The sequence below is a fragment of the Ovis canadensis genome, chromosome 24 (genome assembly GCF_042477335.2).
Source record: "Ovis canadensis isolate MfBH-ARS-UI-01 breed Bighorn chromosome 24, ARS-UI_OviCan_v2, whole genome shotgun sequence".
Taxonomy (NCBI): domain Eukaryota; kingdom Metazoa; phylum Chordata; class Mammalia; order Artiodactyla; family Bovidae; genus Ovis; species Ovis canadensis.
The window spans coordinates 35,416,181-35,429,556 of record NC_091268.1 but is presented as its reverse complement, the minus strand read 5'-3'; the positions used below and the strand labels follow the sequence as shown (position 1 = coordinate 35,429,556).

Genomic DNA, 13,376 nt, shown 5'->3' with positions numbered 1-13,376 from the left:
GCCAAAATACTAGAGCTTCAGCTTCTGCATCAGTCCTTCCAATTAATATTCAAGATCAATTTCCTTTAGGATTGACTGGTTTGAGCTCCTTGCAGTCCAAGGCACTCTTAAGAGTCTTCTCCAACACCACAGTTCAAAAGCATCAATTCTTTGACACTTGGACTTCTTTATGGTCCAACTCTCACATCCATATGTGACTACTAGGAAAACCATAGCTTTGACTATACAGGCCTTTGTAGGCAAAGTGATGTCTCTGCTTTTTAATATGCTGTCTAGGTTTGTTATAAGGAGCAAGCATCTTTTCATTTCACGGTTTAAGTCACCATCTGCAGTGATTTTGGAGCCCAAGAAAATAAAGCCTGTCACTGTTTCCATTGTTTCTCCATCTATTTGCCACTAAGTGATGGGCTCGGATGTCATGATCTTCATTTTTTGTACGTTGAGTTTTAAGCCAGCTTTTTCACTCTCCTCTTTCACTTTCATCAAGAGGCTCTTTAATTCCTCTTTGCTTTCCGCCATAAGGGTGGTGGCATCTGCATATCTGAGGTTGCTGATTTTTTGAAGGGTAGAGTCAATAAACTGAATGTGAGGAAGAAAAGACAAGTCACAGACACGTCCAAGGATTTGGGCCTGAGCATCTAGAGAGGTGAGAAATAGGAAAAAACCACAGGAGTGGCAGATTTGAGGAAGATGCCCTGGAGATCTGGACAAGCTAAGCTTGAGATGACCATAAAACACCCAAGTGGACAAAACAAGTAGGCAGTCTGGCGTTTGAGTCTGCAGTTAGAGCAGGGCTCAGACTGGAGCTATCTACACAGAGCAGCCAGCAGATACTTGAACCCAGGCCACTGGATGAGTTCACCAAGAAAATGAACATAAGGGAGAACGTGAGTGAGCTTTAAGGACTGAGACCCAGGCGTTCCTTTGTTAAAATGTTAGGTAGACCAGGTGCAATCAGCAAATTCAAGACTGTAGGAAACTCCCCAGAATCAATGACCTAGTTTCTTCAGCAAACACACTGCAAAGAGAGAGACAGACATAGACACAGACACACACACATACACACAGAGGAAGGAACTAGGAACTTAAAAAACTTAGGAGCTGTAACAAGTATTCATAGCATATAGACTTTCTTTGGATCCTAATAGAAGCAAACCATGAAAAACAAAAAATATGGGGCAACTGTGGAAACTTGCTCCCTGTCTGGATATTTGAACATTTTAAAGAATTACTGTTAATGTTTTTGATAACAGAAATGTGGCTACATTTTTAAAGGAGTACTTATCTTTTAAAGGAGGGATGTTGGTTCACAATCTGGCCCCCATACAGGTAGGGTAAGGAGAGACTGGAGAAAGAAGCAGCCCCTCCAGATTGGTAGATGGCAGGTGTACTAAGCAAGGACACTTACTTACAATGCTTGCCTTTTCTCTTGTTGCTGTTATATTTTTAAAATAATTTTTTTATTTCTTTATTTTTTATTGTGCTGGGTCTTCATTGCTGCCTGAGATTTTCTTTAGTTGCCATTAGCAGGGACTACTCTTCCTTCCGGTATTCCAGCTTCTCATTGGGGTGGCTTCTCTTCTTGCAGAGCACTGACTCTGCAGGCTTCAGTAGTTGCTGCTCAAGGGCTCAATAGTTTTGGCTTCCAGGCACTAGAGCACAAATTCAATAGTGTGGCTTACTTGTTTCATGGCATGTGGGTCTTCCCAGACCAGGGATCAAACCCACATCTCTTGCACTGGCAGGTGGATTCTTTACCACTGAGCCACCAGGGAAGCTAGTTGTTGAATGTTTTATGAGGATTTTGTTTTGTTTTGTTAATTTTTTATTTTCTATTGTATAGTTGACTTATAATTGTCAGGTTGGTTCTTCTTCCATGTTATTGTCTTGTCATGCATGCATGCTAAGTCGCTTCAGTCATGTCTGACTCTTGTGCCCACCATGCTGTCCATGGGATTCTCTAGGCAAGAATACTGGAGTGGGTTGCCATTTCCTTCTCCCATGTCTTGCCTTAGCAAAAGGCTGAAAAGACAGACCAGTTACACCTCAAACAGGCAAGATTTACTGGGCATGCTGTAAGCAGTACAATCTCCAGGCATAAGAGCGGACCAACACGGTCCCGCCTTGGAGTGACCCAGTCGTAGTTTGGCTCCCCTCTTTCATATCCCTTGTTCCGGCCCCTGAGCAGATTCCTGGGCCCTGATTGGCTATGCCCTCTGCAAATAGAGATATCGTACTGTTCCTGGGGTCTGATTGGTTACGTGCAAGACCAATCAGAGAAAAGGGTGTGTTTTCCCACCCGAGGTTCTTAGTCCCTTGGGAAGTTTTCCCCTTTTGTTTTTTTCTAGCAGCTGCTTCCTCTGACTGCCATCTGGGACCCTGTTTCCCTATTCTAACTACCAAGCAGAATGTGTTAGTTTCAGGTGTACAGCAAAGTAATTCAGTTATACATATACATATAACCATTCTTTTTCAGATTCTCTTCTCATAAAAGTTATTACAGAAAATTGAGGAGAGTTCCCCGTGCTATACAGTAGGCTTGTTTTGAGAGGCCCCAAGATGAGTAGATCTCTACCCTCACCTCCCCAGAATCTGGAAAGTTTATATAGAGGACTTAACAGATCTCGGTCAAGTCCAGGTGGTCTCTGCAACACATTGCTCTCTCAAGGTTCAGTTCAGTTCAGTCACTCAGTTGTGTCTGACTCTTTGCGACCCCATGAATCGCAGCACGTCAGGCCTCCCTGTCCATCACCATCTCCCAGAGTTCTCCCAAACTCACGTCCATCGAGTCGGTGGAGCCATCCAGCCATCTCATCCTCTGTTGTCCCCTTCTCCTCCTGCCCCCAATCCCGCCCAGAATCAGAGTCTTTTCCAATGAGTCAACTCTTCACGTGAAGTGGCCAAAGTACTGGAGTTTCAGCTTTAGCATCATTCCTTCCAAAGAGCACCAAGCACTGATCTCCTTTAGGATGGACTGGTTGGATCTCCTTGCAGTCCAAGGGACTCTCAAGAGTCTTCTCCAGCACCACACTTCAAAAGCATCAATTCTTTGGTGCTCAGCTTTCTTCACAGTCCAACTCTCACATCCATACATGACCACTGGAAAAACCATAGCCTTGACTAGACGGACCTTTGTTGGCAAAGTAATGTCCCTGCTTTTCAATATGCTCTCTAGGTTGGTCATAACTTTCCTTCCAAGCAGTAAGCATCTTTTCATTTCATGGCTGCAGTCACCATCTGCAGTGATTTTGGAGCCCCCCAAAATAAAGTCTGACACTGTTTCCACTGTTTTCCCATCTACTTCCCATGAAGTGATGGGACCAGATGCCATGATCTTTGTTTTCTGAATGTTGAGCTTGAAGCCAACTTTTTCACTCTCCACTTTCACTTTCATCAAGAGGCTTTTTATCCTCTTCACTTTCTGCCATAATGGTGGTGTCATCTGCATATGTGAGGTTATTGATATTTCTCCTGGCAATCTTGATTCCAGCTTGTGCTTCTTCCAGCCCAGTGTTTCTCATGATGTACTCTGCATATAAGTTAGATAAGCAAGATGACAATATACAGCCTTGATGTACTCCTTTTCCTATTTGGAACCAGTCTGTTGTTCCATGTCCAGTTCTAACTGTTGCTTCCTGACCTGCACATAGGTTTCTTAAGAGGTTAGGTCCCCGAAAAAATGCTCTCCTGGTGGGAACAGTGGGCAGAACATACATTCCAAGGATTGGGGAGGGGTGAGGAAACTCTGATTGCTCTGGTCCAGCTTGAAGGTCAATGGTGGTCACCTCCTCTCCATGACCTCCTTCAAGGGGTTAGCTAACTACAACCCAAGGGCCAAATTCACAGGTTACCTGGTCTTGCATGGCACATGAGATAAAAATGGTTTTTACATTTATAAACAGTTTCAAAAAATCAAAAGAACAATATGTCTGGACACATGAAAATTTCATGTATGCAATTTAAATATTAGTGTCCATAAACACAGTTGTATTAGACAACGACCACTCTACTCACTCAAGTATCGTCTATGGCTGCCTTCCTGCCTCTTGAGAAACCTATATGCAGGTCAGGAAGCAACAGTTAGAACCGGACATGGAACAATAGACTGGTTCCAAATAGGAAAAGGAGTATGTCAAGGCTGTATATTGTCACCTTGCTTATCTAACTTATATGCAGAGTACATCATGAGAAACACTGGGCTGGAAGAAGCACAAGCTGGAATCAAGATTGCTGGGAGAAATATCAATAACCTCACATATGCAGATGACACCACCATTATGGCAGAAAGTGAAGAGGAACTACAAAGCCTCTTGATGAAAGTGAAAGAGAAGAGTAAAAAGGTTGGCTTCAAGCTCAACATTCAGAAAACAAAGATCATGGCATCTGGTCCCATCACTTCATGGGAAATAGATGGGAAAACAGTGGAAACAGTGTCAGACTTTATTTTGGGGGGCTCCAAAATCACTGCAGATGGTGACTGCAGCCATGAAATGAAAAGATGCTTACTGCTTGGAAGGAAAGTTACGACCAACCTAGGGAGCATATTGAAAAGCAGAGACATTACTTTGCCAACAAAGGTCCGTCTAGTCAAGGCTATGGTTTTTCCAGTGGTCATGTATGGATGTGAGAGTTGGACTGTGAAGAAAGCTGAGCACCAAAGAATTGATGCTTTTGAAGTGTGGTGCTGGAGAAGACTCTTGAGAGTCCCTTGGACTGCAAGGAGATCCAACCAGTCCATTCTAAAGGAGATCAGTGCTTGGTGCTCTTTGGAAGGAATGATGCTAAAGCTGAAACTCCAGTACTTTGGCCACCTCACGCAAAGAGTTGCCTCATTGGAAGACTCTGATTCTGGGCGGGATTGGGGGCAGGAGGAGAAGGGGACAACAGAGGATGAGATGGCTGGATGGCTCCACCGACTCGATGGACGTGAGTTTGGGAGAACTCTGGGAGTTGGTGATGGACAGGGAGGCCTGGCGTGCTGCAATTCATGGGGTCGCAAAGAGTCAGACATGACTGAGCAACTGAACTGAATTGAACTGAACTGAACTGATGGCTGCCTTCAAGCTACAATGACAGAGCTGGGAAGCTGCAACAGAGGCTGTGTGGCCCCACAAATACTTACTCTCTTTTCCTTTATTGAAAAAGTTTGCCAAGCCTCCTCTAGAGCTACATTCTTATATACTTAACAGAAGAAATGTGATGTTTGAGATGGTTTCAACATAATACAGGAGGGAGGAAATAAGTATGGAGGAAACAAGTTGAGCACTGAAGCTGAAGCCCATTATATTCCTGTATCTACCTTTGTATGGGTTCGAAATTTTCCACATACAAAACATAAATTATTTTTTAAAAGAAAAACAAAATAAAAGGAACTATGTTTTTATTTTTATAAAAGCGTGGAGAGATGTGGAGGAACTGGGAAAGGGTTCTAAAAGGAGTGACCAGAGGGCTGATAGGAAAACAAGTGACTCCCAGGCAGCTCACAACCCGATCCCCAGTTGCCACCCTCTTGGGAAATTAAAAGGAGCCCCACAGTGCACGTCTATGGTTTCTTGAGATTACTTTATAGGCGCCCCAGCATCCTCTAATACAGATTTCCCTGCTATTGTCTGGCTTGTTATGCAAATAGATTCTCTATCCCCCCATGGGGACTTCCACAACCAGCTTTGGGAACAGTTACGTTCATTTTACTGCTCAGGGCAAAAACAAACTGAAATTTTGGAAACCTCCAGACAAGGAAGGCAGAGCATTCTAATAGATTCTGAGTGAACTTGATCTCAAAGCACTTGGTAGACGCCTTCTGCCCCATCAATCCCACCCTGCAGGCGGGGATGTTCAGCTCACCTAAGAGCTCTTACATGCTTTGGGACTTTGGGGAACCTATGGCCCTTTTTCCCTCCCTTCCCTTTGGTCAGCTGCCCTGGGGCATTGGCCTCATTCATAATTCTCCAGTTTCCCAGACAATGAGGCTTCTTGTGCTTATTGCTGCAGTGTCCCTATTAATTCTACAAGGGGTTTACAATTACTGAAATAGAAGCTCCACTTTCTTCTGCACATTAAGTCTTCGTTCCAACGAAATTCCAGTCCAAAGCCAGGATGGGATTTGGTTTTAATTAAAAGTCCCTCAGGTCACTCTCTTTCAGGAGCTTGGCCAAGAGGATTAAAAGGACTGAGCTGGGCAATGGTGATTTGGGGGTCAATAGCTTTCTCCATGCATCCAGCCCCCTCCCCACCCAAAGGCCTGCAAGATGGGCGAAAATCAGGCAGGCAAGGACTGCTTTGAAGAAACTCAAAACGAAACCCGTAACAATAACCACAAACCTGAACTGAACGTGGGTTCCTAAAAACCTTGACCATCGGGGTTTCCTGGGACTGAGGGATTCCGCTTTAAGACCTGGAAAGTTGCAGGCAAACTGGGATGAACTGGTCATTCAATGCATGAGAGACATTTTGCAGATACTGGGAGGATCCCCCATGCTGGGGCATCCCATCCCAGATGGAAACCAACAATTCACAATTACATGGAGTTTTACTGTCTGCAAAGCAGTGCCATTTAAGGTTCGTATCATGGATACAAAGATACAGGTCTACAGATACTAACCTGAAGATTTTCTACTGAAAGCAAAAAAATAACCCCACAAGACCATTTTCATTAGTATTAATGCAAAGTGGTCTAACTTGTCTGGTTTGTAGGCTACCAGGCTATTTGAACTGGATTTGGATTTCATTTCTAACTGTGGTATTGAAACAGCCCCGACTCAAGGGAACGTGTGCTTTCTTTTTAGACTAGAGGCATTAGGCCTGAGTGGTGCTCCCAGCTCTGTCCCTAACGGTGAGACTCTGGCCTGTCATTCTCCTCCCTGTCTTTGAGTCTCAGGAAAGCAACATGGAAGGCTTGGGATTCTGTGATAGAAGGAGAGAGAGGAGGATGCTGTCTCACTGGGCATCCTCTGCCTGCTGGGCCAAAACATTTGCTCCGTCCACCAGCCCTGAAGGTTTACTTGGTCACTCAGGCAAATTCAACAGACACACAGAACTCAAACAGTGAGCAAATGGCAGAAGGGGGGCCCAGACGCAGGGCCACCTGGCTCTCTAGGAATCATAATTGTAGCGATCACTAAATGAGTGAGAACTAAGCCCGCACCCCTCTACACACACGGCCTCACTTAGTCCTTGCAGAATCTTCGAGGCAAATATTACTGCAATTTCTATCTCACAGACAAGGAAATGGGTTTTAAAAGGTCGAGTGGCCTGCCGAGGACCACACAACTATTAGGTGGCAGGGCCTAATCATTTAGCTCCCGAGCCCTGAGCTAAATGATTCCAAACACTGAGTAGTTCTGCTCTCCAGCCTCTGCTTAGTGGCCCTGTACCTGAACTCCAGATGGCCAGTGCCACCTCAGGGCTAGAAGCCCCAGTTTTCATTTAGACCACTGATTACTAGCCGTGTGCTCTTCAACAAACTCCTTGACCTCTCTGGGCTTACATTGCCTTCTTTGTACAATGCGGATGGTGATAATGCCTCACAAAGACAGGGGCTTCCCTGGTGGCTCGGATGGTAAAGAATCTGCCTGCAGTGCAGGAGACGCAGCTTCCATCCCTGTATGGGGAAGAGCCCCAGGAGGAGGGCATGGCAACCGGCTTCCATTTTCTTGCCTGGAGAATCCCATGGACAGAGGAGCTTGGCAGGCTTCAGTCCATGGGGTCCCAAAGAGTTGGACATGACTGAAACCCCTAAGTAGGCACAAAGACTGTGTAAATGTTATTTTAAAGTTCATCAATGTATCCAATGTGTAACGGTTTGCTCTACCTGAATATTCTCATTTCTTGCTCACAACAGCCATGAAATATAATTGGAAAAATATGTAAAGAAATTTCCTTGTATGTAAAATACGTAAAAAAAAAAAAAAAAAAAACTGACCCCAGCACTGGCACATATAAACACTGGACAAATAGTAGCTATTATTATTGATGCTTCTGTTGTTGCTATTATCATGACAAAGTCCTTGCCTTCATGTCTGCTCTTATTAAGCGGGCTCGGATCCCTTTCTTAGAAATTTCCTCTCCTCCCCTCCCATGGACGCGCCCTCCCCACGAGCCCTTCAAGTCGCCGAATCTCCTCTGCCCACTCTCCTTTCTCCCTCTGGCCCCCGCCGCCCTCCTTGTACCTTGCGCCCCTTCTCCAGGCAGCTCCTCGCGGCGAGTCCCTGGCCCCCCCGCGCACCCCAGCGCCTGAGCAGCTGCCGCCCGCATCCCCCGCGACGGGCCCCAGGGGGGCCTCGTCCCCGCCGCCCATGCCTCACCTGCGGTGCCCGGCGCCGCTGCTGCGAGTCCAACGCGGGCGGTCCCTGCGGCGGCCGGAGTGGAGACCCGGGCCCCGAGAGCCGTGGGGGTCACAGTCCCGCAGCTGCAAGACGCCAACAAAAGCGCGCCCTCTCCCTCGCCCCTCTCCGAAAGAGCGGCGAGGAAAGAGGCTGAAGGGCTCTCCAAACACATCCACCAATTGCGTGTAGGGACTTTATTTGGATCTGAATTCAAACAAACTATTTTAAAAATGATGGAACAATTGGAGCAATGTGGTCGCTGGAGGTATTCTGGTTAGTTTTTTTTACGTGTGACAACTGCAATATGGCTCTTTTTTTAGAGTCCTTATCTTTTGCAGATACATATTTACAAAGCTGAAACATGATGTCTGGGACTTGCTTGGAAATAACAGGGACCAAGGAGGGGCAGGAATATGGGTGAAACAATCTGGGTCCTGTGTTGATACTAGCTGTCTCTCGAGCAGGGGTTATTATTATCTATTTTCTTCTTTTTCATGTGCTTGGAATTTTCCATAATACAACGGTTAAAAAACAAACAAAAGAACTGTAAAGATATTCAGACACCTTGGTCAGTAAATGTGACCAAATTTATATAAAGGGGAAAAAAATCCTTAGAAGTAAAAAAAAAAAGTTTGTGCACCGAAATATTTAATGCAGCAGCACTGCATATGAATGCAAAAGGAGAGTCAGGTGGGAAAAGACTCAACTGGGGTTCCCATTAAGGAAATGGTTACATGAACTATACTACATCAACTTCATGGGCTATACAGCTATCTAAATGGGTATGAACAAAGACTGTGTAATAAACACACAAGGAAATAATTTTATATCTAAAAAAGTCAAACATGAAGTCATATATGTTTATGTAAAGATTTCCTGGGTGGCTCAGTGAAAAAGAATCTGCCTGCCAATGCAGGAGACACAGATTCCATCCCTGGGTTGGTAGATGCCCTGGAGGAGGAAATGGCAACCCACTGCAGCAGTCTGGCCTGGAAAAATTCCATGGACAGAGAAGCCTTGGAAGGCTACAGTCCACGGGGTTGCAAAGAGTCAGACACAACTGAGCATGCACACATGCAACATATACGCACGTGTATTAAAACAGGAAATACACTGAAGTGTTGAGTGTGCATGGTGGAATTATGCATAACTATCTTTTCTATCTTTTCTAAGCTCTACACAGTCAACAAAAAGAAGGACCAGGAGCTGACAGTGGCTCAGATCTTGAAGTCCTTATTGCAAAATTCACACTTACATTGAAGAAAGTAGGGAAAACCACTAGGCCATTCAGGTATGGCCTAAATCAAATCCCTTACTATTATACAGTGTAAGTGACAAATAGATTCAAGGGATTAGATCTGATGGACACGTGCCTGAAGAGCTATGGACAGAAGTTCATAATATTGTACAGGAGGCAGTGATCAAAACCACCCCCAAGGAAAAGAAATCCACAAAGGCAAAATGGTTGTCTGAGGAGGGCTTACAAATAGCTGAGAAAAGAAGAGAAGCAAAAGGCAAAGGAGAAAAGGAAAGACATACCCATCTGCATGCAGAGTTTCAAAGAATAGCAAGGAGCGATAAGAAAGCTTTCCTCAGTGATCAATGCAAAGAAATAGAGAACAATAGAAAGGTCAAGACTAAAGATCTCTTCAAGAAAATTAGACATCAAGGCAACATTTCATGCAAAGATGGGCAGAATAAAGGACAGAAACGGTATGGACCTAATAGAAGCAAAAGATATTAAGAAGAGGTGGCAAGAATACACAGAAGAACTATACAAAAAAAGATCTTAATGACCCAGATAACCACGATGGTGTGATAATTCATCTAGAGCCAGACATCCTGGAGTACGAAGTCAAGTGGGCCTTAGGAAGCATCACTCCAAACAAAACTAGTGGAGATGATGGAATTCTAGCTGAGCTATTTCAAATCCAAAGAGATGATGCTGTGAAAGTGCTGCACTTAATATACCAGCAAATTTGGAAAACTCGGCAGTGGCCACAGGACTGGAAAAGGTCAGTTTTCATTCCAATCACAAAGAAAGGCAATGCTAAAGAATGTTCAAACTATCCCACAATTGCACTCATTTCACATGCTAGCAAAATAATGCTCAAAATTCTCCAAGCCAGGCTTCAACAGTACATGAATCGAGAATTTCCAGATGTTCAAGCTGGATTCAGAAAAGACAGAGGAACCAGAAATCAAATTGCCAACATTCGTTGAATCACAGAAAAAGCAAGAGAATTCCAGAAAAACATCCACTTTTGCTTCATTGACTATGCTAAAGCCTTTGACTGTGTGGATCACGAACTGTGGAAAATTCAAGAGATGGGAATACCAGACCACCTTACCTGCCTCCTGTGAAACCTGTATGCGGGTCAGGAAGCAACAGTTAGAACTGGACATGGAACAATGGACTGATTCCAAATTGGAAAAGGATAACATCAAGGCTGTATATTGAAACCCTGCTTATTTAACTTATATGAAGAGTACATGATGCGAAATGCTGGGCTGGACAAGCTAGAATCAAGACTGCCAAGAGAAATATCAATAACCTCAGATATACAGATGACACCGTCCTTACGGCAGAAAGCGAAGAGGAATTAAAAAGCCTCTTGACAAAGGTGCCTTTTCATACTGTTCATGGGGTTTTCAAGGCAAGAATACTGAAGTGGTTTGCCACTCCCTTCCCTTCTCCCATTACTTCATGGCAAATAGATGGGGAAACAGTGGAAACAGTGACAGACTTTATTTTGGGGGGCTCCAAAATCACTGCAGCCATGAAATTAAAAGACACTTACTCCTTGGAAGAAAAGTTATGACCAATCTAGACAGCTTATTAAAAAGCAGAGATATTACTTTGCCAACAAAGGTCCGTCTAGTCAAAGCTATGGTTTTTCCAGTAGTCAGGTATGGATGTGAGAGTAGGACCATAAAGAAGGCTGAGCACTGAAGAATTGATGCTTTTGAACTGTGGTGTTGGAGAAGCCTCTTGAGAGTTCCTTGGACTGCAAGGAGATCCACCAGTCAATCCTAAAGGAAATCAGTCCTGTATACTCATTAGAAGGACTGATGCTGAAGCTGAAACTCTAATACTGTGGCCACCTGATGCAGAGAGCAGACTCATTTGAAAAGACCCTGATGCTGGGAATGATTGAAGGCAGGAGAAGGGGATGACAGAGGATGAGATGGCTGGATGACATCACCAACTTAATGAACATGAGTTTTGAGTGAACTCTGGGGGTTGGTGATGAACAGGAAGGCCTGGCGTGCTGCAGTCTATGGGGTCGGCAAAGAGTTGGACACGACTCAACAACTGAACTGAACTGATGAAGGTGAAAGAGGAGAGTGAAAAAGCTGACTTAAAACTCAACATTCAAGAAACTAAGAGCACAGCATTCAATCCCATCACTTCATGGCAAATAGACAGGGAAACAATGAAAACAGTGACAGACTTTATTTTTGTTGGGCTCCAAAATCACTGCAGATGGTGACTGCAGCCATGAAATTAAAAGATGCTTGCTCCTTGGAAGAAAAGCTATGACAAACCTAGACAGCATATTAAAAAGCAGACATTACTTTGCCAACAAAGGTCCATCTAGTCACAGCTATGGTTTTTCCAGTAGTCACGTATGGATGTGAGTTGGACCATAAAGAATGCTGAGCGTTGAAGAATTGCTGCTTTTGAACTGTGGTGTTGGAGAAGCCTCATGAGAATTCCTTGGACTGCAAGGAGATCAAACCAGTCAATACTAAAGGAAATCAGTCCTGAATATTAATTGGAAGGACTGACGCTGAAGCTGAAGCTCCAATACTTTGGCTACCTGATGTGAACAACTGACTCACTGGAAAAGACCCTGATGCTGGGAACAATTGAAGGCAGGAGAAGGGGATGACAGAGGATGAGATGGTTGGATGGCATCGCTGACTTGATGGACATGAGTTTGAGCAAGCTCTGGGAGTTGGTGATGGACAGGGAAGCCTGGCATACTGCAGTCCATGGGGTCCCCAAAGCGTAGGACACAACTGAGCAACTGAACAACAAATTTAATTGTGAACTCTAGAGATCTTCTCGCAATCCTTTACATTTAATGAAACACCTCTCAATGCCTGAAATTTTTTAAAAACTGAAATGTATAATGCTGACATTACTTTGTTGGTGGCAGAATGACATATACTCTTCAAAAATGACCGACTCCGCTGCTCTGTTGCTCAGTTGATGGTTTATAAATATTTATTAGTTATTTATAAATAGTTATAATATTTATCAGCATTCTCAAAAACATCCTTTTATTCCTAGGCTCCTGGTTTAATCCTTCAAACAAGAAGCTTACTCTCAAGCACTAGATGATAGAAAATGTCTTCCATCTTTTGTCAATTTTTGATTTAGAAAATAGGTGTCTATGAGTTTCACATGATTCATCTTGGAAGAATAAAGGTATCTTTTATTGTCAAAATTTTTAATGTTAAAAATTTGTAAATGTGTATGCATGGACACATACAGGTATGTATAAAAGTCCAGAAGGGTAATACCAAAATGTTGATAGTGGTCCTCTAAGGGTATGGTTCAGCTAAAATCTACTTGCATGTTCTTTACACCTGTATTTTCTACTTTTTTCTATAACAAACATGCTACTTATAATGCCAAAACCAGTAGTGCTTTATGATCAGTCACAGCTACCCTATAAAAAATAAAAAAAAACAAGATGGCAAAGTCAAGTGTAGGGAAAACTTTTGTTCTGCTGAGTATAAAACAGACTGCCAACATATTCTCAAACATTTCAACTCTACCATTTGAAAAGCATTGAGGGTTCCAAGTTTGAAAGCAGTGTCCTGCATCTTGGTTCCAGGGTTTCCACAGCAAAAAAAAAAAAAAAAAAAAATTATTTAGAGAACAAACTTATGGTTGCCAGTACACGGTGCTCTATATAAAACGGATAACCAACAAAGACCTACTGTATAGTAGGAACCCAGCTCATTGTTACGTGGCAACCTGAATGGGTGTTTGGGGAGAATGGACACATGTATATGTATGGCGGAGTCCCTTCACTG

The 13,376-nt window shown here is 43.7% G+C and overlaps 1 protein-coding gene across 1 annotated transcript in view; it reads right to left on the bottom strand.

Annotated features, from left to right (window-relative positions):
- The window catches only part of OTOA (otoancorin), an 85,413-nt gene extending 76,970 nt beyond the window's left edge, over window positions 1-8,443 (bottom strand). The window contains exon 1 of the mRNA XM_069570345.1: window positions 8,304-8,443. The gene's annotated coding sequence lies outside the window, so the exon portion shown is untranslated. The remainder of the gene's footprint in view (window positions 1-8,303) is intronic.
- Between the last annotated feature and the right edge of the window lie 4,933 nt (window positions 8,444-13,376).